The sequence below is a fragment of the Muntiacus reevesi genome, chromosome 5 (assembly GCF_963930625.1).
Source record: "Muntiacus reevesi chromosome 5, mMunRee1.1, whole genome shotgun sequence".
Lineage (NCBI taxonomy): Eukaryota > Metazoa > Chordata > Mammalia > Artiodactyla > Cervidae > Muntiacus > Muntiacus reevesi.
Genome location: NC_089253.1, coordinates 58,667,860 through 58,677,037, shown reverse-complemented (window position 1 = coordinate 58,677,037; position 9,178 = coordinate 58,667,860). Strand labels below are relative to the sequence as shown.

Below are 9,178 nucleotides of genomic sequence, written 5' to 3'. Positions count from 1 at the left end.
AGGTTTGAATCTCAGCTTTACCACAGATTTGCCTGTCTGTGATTAGTTTTCTTTGACTATAGTATTGGATAACAGGAATGCATATCTTTAGAGAGCTGAGGTTTAAGATATCATAAAATTGTATATTTACTACTATACCTGGTGTGTGCCATGCATTCCATAAGAGTTAGCTGTTTCTCTAGAATTTATATAAGCTGTTAGTATAGTGATAGTTTGGTAACAATTGAATAGTCCAATACCCTATCTTTAAACATATGCTTGTAGAATTCCAGAAAGTTGTGCATCATTCATTTCTAGTATGTTATTACTCATGCTGAGTCTCAGCCTCGTTCACATTTATGCTCTGTTAATTGAAATTCCCCCAAATATTTAATAGGATAATGTAATTTCAGGAATAGAGCAAGATCTGAGATCCTTACCTAACTTCCAAACCTAAATAGAAGGTCATTTATAATACATAATAGGTTATTATGTATTTATAACTAGAAAAATTCTATATGACAGAATTATCTACCTCTTCAAGAAACCCATGCAATTTTGTAATTACTTACTTTATAGCATGCACACATCTGTGCACACCACCCCTGTATGCTTAAAGTAGCATTAAAATATTTTTTTTTTTGTTTTGTTTGGTTGGATATCTTCTAACATCATTTAATGCAAGTATATAATTAAATCTAATTGGAAGTTTTCCACACCTTCCTTGTACCCTTTAATAGTATATGTTTTTCTACTAAACTTGTACAGGTTAACAGAGAACAAGGCCTTTGACTACACTCTCTCCTGATTCAAGGACACAAATATTAAAGATGTAAGCTTAGACACAGTTAAGGTAAGGAGTTATTTTTCACTTTAGAGGATAAATCCACAGACTTTTTAGCTGTTATCAAAAGAAAAGAGATGAGACAATATAATTCCAAAAAGTAGATATGTATAAAAATTCAAAAGAGAGGTGAAGAAGTAGAAAAGATCAAGATAAAACTTACAAAAAGTCACTGCATGGATAGAACAATATAGAGTAACGTAGCTGCCTGGGGACAGAGATACTGTGTAATTTAAGTAGACATTTTACATAATTTAAGGTATTATTCTTAAAGTATTTCATATCCTCACTATATTTATCCTCACTATATTTCTCTTTGAATAGTTTAAAATGATAATTTTGATTTTTGTTTTATTTTTTTCTGAGTGTTAAAATTCTATATCTTTATAAGCACATGTTTATCAGGAATTAAACTACATATTTGGGACTCAATATCTCCTATTTGCTATGTCCTTTTTTATATTAGCCAATTAGGAAAAGGCTGATATAATGCCACAGACAACTAATATTTATTTCTCAAAACACTAACATTTAAAAAAAAAGCAGTTGTTATACCATAGATCAAATATTTAATACTTCATGTTATTCCTAAGATTTTTTCTTTAGCTATTTTTCATTATTGCGGTATAGTTAATCTACTGCGCTGTGTTAGTGTCAGGTGTACAGCAAAGTTTACTTGGACTGCTTATTTAATGCTTTAACCATCATTTTGAACCTTCGTCACTTCATTTGCAGTAAGCTTTCTCCAGTGACTACTTGTAACATTTTTCATCTCTGATCTTTTTGTCAACTTGTTATCCTCATGTCTGTGCCATCACCATTCCCGCTTTTAAGAGATAAGCCTATATATGCAGTATTTCCTAGCACTCACAAAGTTAAAAGCTATCGACAAATGACGATTATTTTGAATGGTCAGAGTTCTTTTCATGAAAGAATAAACATGTCGAAATAAAAATAGATGGCTAGAAATCTGCTCTCTGAGTAAGAAAACATCACTCTTTGTTATGTTTTTTAAGTGAAACAAAGATGAATATTTTCAATGATAAAAGTTACAATTCACAAAGAAGATAGACATCATAAACCAATAGATACCTTAACAGCAAGGAAATAAGCATACATAAAGCAAAATTCAGAAGATATATAAGTAAAAAGAAAAAATATAAAATCGTAGTGAGACATATTAACATTCCTCAGAGAAGATGTTATCAATGCAGAAAATAGAACAGAAGCATCTTGAATGATGTCAATAATTTAAATATAATAGATTTGTGTTTAGTTTATTAATCATATCCTACACAGCAGCTCAGCTCAGTTGCTCAGCCATGTCTGACTCTCTGAGACCCCCATGGACTGCAACATGCCAGGCTTCCCTTTCCATCATCAACTCATGGAGTTTGCTCAAACTGGTGTCCATCGAGTCCATGGTGCATTCCAACAATCTCATCCTCTGTCATCCCCTTCTCCTCCTGCCTTCAATCTATCCCAGCATCAGGGTCTTTTCCAATGAGTCAGTTCTTCGCATCAGGTGGCCAAAGTATTGGAGTTTCAGCTTCAGTATCAGTCCTTCCAATGAATATTCAGGACAGATTTCTTTAGGATGGACTAATTGGATCTCCTTGCAGTCCAAGGGACTCTCAAGAGTCTTCTCCAACAACATAGTTCAAAAGGGTCAATTCATTGGTGCTCAGCTTTCTTTATGATCCAACTTTCACATCCATATATGACTACTAGAAAAACCATTGTTTTGATTAGACCAACCTTTTTCGGTAAAGTAATGTCTCTGCTTTTTAACATACTTCTAGGTTTGTCATATGTTTTCTTTCAAGGAACAAGCATCTTTTAATTTCATGGTTGCAGTCACAATCTGCAGTGATTTTGGAGCCCAAGAAAATAAAGTCTGTCATAGTTTCCATTGTTTCCCCATTTATTTGCCATGAAGTGTTGGTACCAGATGCCATGATCTTAGTTTTCTGAATGTTGAACTTTGGGCAGCTTTTTCACTCTCTTCTTTCACTTTCATCAAGAGGTTCTTTAGTTCTTCTTCGTTTTCTGCCATAATGGTGGTGTCATCTGCATATCTGAGTTTTTTATTGATATTACTCCTAGCAATCTTGATTCCAGCTTGTGCTTCATCTGGCCTGGCATTTTGCATGATGTCTCTGCATATAAGTTAAATAAGCAGGAAATAAGCCTTAAATAAGCCTTGAAATACTCCTTTCCCAATTTGGAACCAGTCTATTGTTCCACATCCTGTTCTAACTATTGCTTCTTGACCTGCATACAGATTTCTCAGGAGGCAGGTAAGGTGGTCTGGTATTCACATCTCTTTAAGAATTTTCCACAGTGTATTTTGATCCATACAGTCAAAGTCTTTGGCATAGTCAATAAAGCAGAAGTAGATGGTTTTCTGGAACTGTTTTGCTTTTTCAATGATCCAATAGATGTTGCCAACTTGATCTCTGGTTCCTCTGCCTTTTCTAAATCGATCTGGAACATCTGGAATGTCACGGTTCATGTACTGTTGAAACTTGGCTTGGAGAATTTTGAGCATTACTTTGCTCGCGTGTGACATGAGTGCAATTGTGTGGGAGCTTGAACATTCTTTGGCATTGTGTTTCATTGGGACTAGGATGAAAACTGATCTTTTCCAGTCCTGTGGCCACTGCTGAGTTTTCCAAATTTGCTGGCATATTGAGTGCAGCACTTTCACAGCAGCATCTTTTAGGATTTGATATAGCTCAACGGAAATTCCATCACCTCCACTAGATTTCCTTGTAGTGATGCTTCCGGAGGCCCACTTGAGATCACATTCCAGGATGTCTGGCTCTAAGTGAGTGATCACACCATTGTGGTTATCTGGGTCATGAAATCTTTTTTGTACAGTTCTTCTGTGTGTTCTTGCCACCTCTTCTTAATAACGTCTGCCTCTGTTAGGTCCATACCATTTCTGTCCTTTATTGAGCCTTCTTTGCATGAAATGTTCCTCTGGTATCTCCAGTTTTCTTGAAGAGATCATTAGTCTTTTCCACTCTATTGTTTTCCTCTATTTCTTTCTTTCTTTTTTTTTTTTTTTGATAGTGGAATGCAGTTTATTACACCGGCAGGCCCAAGGCAGAGTCTCCTCTTAGCCAAGGACCCCGACCAGCATTTGTGAAAATCTTTTATACCCCATGTGTACGTGTCTAAACCCACCAGCCCAATTCCCTTGAGGCTTACAAAGGAAGGGTAAATACAATCACAATAACCCCATCATTCACGTGTTATGTGTTCAAACAGTTAATAATCAATAAGCCCGCGGTTATATTCCAACCAGTTAATAACCGATAAACCTGTGGTTACATTCCAATACTGTCCGGAGGCAGGGGTGATTAGTGTCTGTTTTCTCTTAGGCAATGAGCAACCTGGATGTGATCTTCAAGATTCCCCTGCCCAGAGCGGGTCTTATCCTTCCATTGTCATTCCCACAGGCACTAAGCACAGAGTTCAGAGTCCATTGGAAAGGCGGCCTAGCAGGATCAGCATGGACAGGCCTGAGATGGAGTCCAGGTCCTATGAATTCCTTCTTCATTTCCCCCTCTTGATGCTCTTAGTTTCCATAATGAGCATCATTTATTGAGATATATTGTACCTTAGCCCTCCTGCCACCCACATGAGAGAATGCTATCAACCTCTGGGTTACAAAATTCACAAGGCATTGTAGGAAGCAGGGCCCACAAAGCAGTATGATCAAGATTACTATAACAACAGTTACAATGGTTTTCCACCAGTCTCCCTTTACCCAGGAGAGGACTGAAGTCCAAGAGGGAATATTTTCATTGCATATCCTCCAAGGCAGTAGATACATTTTCAGACAGGTCAGGGATGTACACACAACATTCGACTTTAATTATGGTGCAAGTCCCTCCTTGGGCTGCTGTGAGTATGTCTAATGCCATCCTATTTTGAATTACTGCCTTCTTCATCTGAATCTTCGTTAACAGTTTCACACCCTCTTGAACTCTCTCTTCAAAGTTCTTTTCAACTTTCCCTTACGGTACTTGTTGACTATCAGTCTTGTGCCGGTATTTAGCCTTAATGACTTTAGTACTGTCTACAAGGGCCTGTTTAGTGAAATTAGTTAAGGCCTCTACCTTAAACATGATATCCATTGTCCCTACAGAGTGTACAAACAAGGCAGCAAGATAGTCATGCCATTGGAACACGGATTGTGTCCATCTTGCATGCAGATAAGGCAGGTTTACTGGAGGCTGGTGTAGGCTAGGCTTAATACTGCCATGGGCGAAAGCAAATCCTAATGTGCAACACCCACCCAGCCAACTGGTAACCATGGCCATAAGTTAAGCCCACAGAGCCACTGGGTCCCATTGGGGGCTACCCAGCGGATTCCAGGATTATATTTCCAGTCAGAACCAGGCCACTGAGCGGACTGATTGGGGTGATAGGTAACTTCCAAGCTTTGTACGGTCTCCAAATCCAACTTTCTGTTCTTTTTGTTCCCAGAAAATAGTAGCAGGGGCAATCAACTGTCCTTTCTGAGGAGTCATCCAGAAATATTCATCCCAGACCTGGTAGTATTGCTCAAGGTACCGGGAGGCCTGTCCCCCTTTGTTAAGGGAGCCCTTTTCCTCTTTAATTTTCATATATGAGGTATAAGCTTTTGTTATCTCCATAAGGCTGGTGTTCATGTTAAATGTAACCTTATGTCCCTGGCCCATTGATGGCTTCTTCTTACACCAGGAGAGCAAAGAAAGGTTATGGTTGGTGAGAGAGAGGAACGGAGTGGCGATACCCACCAGGGGAGTCTGTCCATTACTGACAGGGGCATAGCCCCACATACCGAACAGTTGGCAGAGTTGTGGCCCATGAGATGAAGACGTTGTCCTGTGCAGGAGCAGTGGTCAGGTCCAGAATTGCGTTGATGAGGCCGAGCAGCAGGAGTTGTTTACCCAGTTCCATCCTGTAGAGGACTTGTCCAGGACCTCGTTTTCTTCTTCCTCCTCAGAATGATCTTGGTTTCCTGTGGGTTGGTGGGGTCCTTCTGGGTGGTCCACTCAGCGTTCTCCAGGTATGCCTTCTTCGCTCTGGTGTGATGGATCAAGGGACAATATCTGCAACTTTAACTGCAGTAGGGGTAGTTAGAATAACATAAGGGCCCTTTCACCAAAGGGCTAGCAAATCATGTTTCCAATCTTTGACCCATACTTGGTCACCAAGTGTAAACTCATGAATCTGCTCCCCAAGATTATATGGGTCATGAAGATCTTCTTAGTACAGTTCTTCTGTGTATTCTTGCCACCTCTTCTTAATACCTTCTGCTTCTGTTAGGTCCGTACCATTTTTGTCCTTTATTGTGCCCATCTTTATAGGAAATGTTCCCTTGGTATCTCTAATTTTGTTGAAGAGATCTCTAGTCTTTCCATTCTATTGTTTTCCTCTATTTCTTTGCATTGATCACCGAGGATGGCTTTCTTATCTCTCCTTGCTATTCTTTGGAACTCAGCATTCAAATGGATATATCTTTCCTTTTCTCCTTTGCCTTTCGATTTTCTTCTTTTCTCTGCTATTTGTAAGACCTCAGACAACCATTTTGCCTTTTTGCATTTCTTTTTCTTGGGGATGGTCTTGATCACTGCCTCCTCTAGTGTCAGAAACCTCCATCCATAGTTCTTCAGGCCCTCTGTTTATCAGATCTAACCCTTAAATCTATCTGTCACTTCCACTGTATAATCCTAAGGGATTTGATTTAGGTCAAACCTGAATATTCTACTGGTTTTCCCTACTTTCTTAAATTTAGGCCTGAATTTGGCAATAAGGAGTTCATGATCTGAGCCACAGTCAGCTCCTGGTCATGTTTTGCAGACTGTATAATGCTTCTCCATCTTTGGCTTTGAAGAATATTATCAATCTGATTTAGGCACTGATCATCTGTTGATGCCCATGTATAGAGTATTCTCTTGTGTTGTTGGAAGAGGGTGTTCTCTTGGCAAATTAGTCTTTGCCCTGCTTCATTTTGTGTCCAAGACCGTATTTGCCAGTTACTCCAGATATCTCTTGACTTCCTACTCTTGCATTCCAGTCCCATATAATGAAAAAGACATCTTTTTTCAGTGTTAGTTCTAGAAGGTCTTACAGGTCTTCATCAAACCGTTCAACTTCAACTTCTTCAGTATTACTGGTTGGAGCATAGACTTAGATTACTGTGATATTGAATGGTTCCTTGGAAACAAGCAGAGATCATTCTGTCATTTTTGAGATTGCATCTGGTACTGCATTTTGGACTCTTTTGTTGACTATGAAGGCTACTCCATTTCTTCTAAGGGATTCTTGCCCACAGTAGTAGATATAGTGGTCATCTGAGTTAAATTCACCCATTCCAGTCCATTTTAGTTCACTGATTCCTAAAATGTTGATGTTCACTCTTGCCTTCTCCTGTTTGATGACTTCCAGTTTGCCTTGATTTACAGACCCAACATTCCAGGTTCCTATGCAATTTTGTTCTTTACAGCATTGGACTTCCATCACCAGTCACATCCATAACTGGGTGTTTTTTTGTTTGTTTTTGCTTTGCCTCAATCTCTTTATACTTCCTGGAGTTATTTCTCCACTCTTCTCCAGTAGCATATTAGGCACATACCCACCTGGGGAGATCATCTTTCAGTGTCCTGTCTTTTTGTCTTTTCATATTGTTCGTGGGGTTCTCAAGGCAAGATTACTGAAGTGGTTTGCCTTTTCCTTCTCTAGTGGGGTGCATCTTGTCAGAACTCACCACCATGAACTGTACTTCTTGCGTTGCCCTACAGAGCATGGCTCATAGTTTAATTGAGTTTCACAAGGCTGTGGTCCATGTGGTCATTTTGATTAATTTTCTGTTATTGCAGTTTTCATTTTGTCTGGTCTCTGGTGTATAAGAGGCTTATGGAAACTTCTTGAATGGAGAGACTGACTGAGGGGGAAATTGGGTCTTGTTCTGATGGGGGTCTATACTCAGTAAATCTTTAATTCAATTTTCTGTTGATGGGCAAGATTGTGTTCCCTCCCTGTTGTTTGACCTGGGGCCAAACTATGGTAGAAGTAAGGAAGATAATGATTACCTCCTTTGTGCATGCACTGCTGGACTCAGTGCCCAGGAGCCTGTAGCAGGCCACTGCTGACCCCCGCCTCTGCTGGAGACTTCCGGACACTCATGGGCGAGTCTGAGTCAGTCTTTTGGGGGTCACTGCTCCTTTCTCCTGGGTCCTGGTGCACACGCCCTCCAAGAGTCTGTTTGTTCTGTCCTGTGTAAGTTCTGGTGACTCTGTGGTGGGGTTAATGGCAGCCTCCTCCAAGAGGGCTTATACACAGATATATTTAAAATTTTAAGTCTCATACGTTGTTATTAGAAGTCCACAGGACATTTAGAAAAACTAGTGAAAAGATAAACATTACTAAATTTCAAAATTTAGAATTCTTTTTTGTATGTGTGATTCAGTTATACATATACACATATATTATTTTTGAAATTATTTTCCATTATAGATTATTATAAGATATTGACTATAATTCCCTGTGCTATATGATAAATTTTTATTGCTTGTTTCATATCTTTTTTTTAAATTAAAAATCCAGCATTCTCATCATACTAAATTGAACAAGTAGAATCAAAATGTCATGAATTTTTTAGTTAGGCAAAAATTCATAAGTTATCTAAAATATGCCTATATTTTTATATGTATACAAAACCTCTTCTACTATGCTTGTTAAAGTCTTAAGAAAGAACATCGAAAAAAAAAAAGATATGGAGAAATTGCTCTTTGTTATTTTTAATGAGTTATCACCTTGTCACATTAGGCAATATTAAAAAATGAATTCTGATTTAAATTATTCTTTCTACATTTCCAAATTTACTTAAATAACTATCATACAAGTTTCTTCTAATTTGGAAACAGATGTAAGAATTAGCTAAAGGATGTTAGCAGCTTTCTTATATTTCAAATCAGTCTGAAATGACTCAGAAGGATGATTAGGATCTGTTTTAGCACAAAGGATATAATTAGGGCTTGTCAAATCAATCTGCTTAATTACTTTACAATGGAAGGGGTATTTATGATTCTTCAGCTGAATCTTATGTAATACTTTAAAATAATACATCCTCCATCAGTGCCATGGTAATCTGTCAATAGTTTATTATGTGTATAAATTCATATTCAAACATTATTAGCACACAGTCATTTAATATATTTTAGTTTCTTCCCAAGCACTTACTTTTTCTTCCCCCACCTTCTCACTTTTTTCCCCCAAATCTTCTTCTTATTTCTCTCTCTGATTCTTGAATTCCTGTTCTTAACTCTCATATCAGAAAGTCTATACTTATTTTCT

At 38.2% G+C, this 9,178-nt stretch overlaps 1 pseudogene; it reads right to left on the bottom strand.

Moving 5' to 3' along the window:
- Positions 1 to 4,409: 4,409 nt before the first annotated feature.
- On the bottom strand, positions 4,410 to 5,779 carry LOC136169111 (endogenous retrovirus group PABLB member 1 Env polyprotein-like; annotated as a pseudogene).
- Positions 5,780 to 9,178: the final 3,399 nt, after the last annotated feature.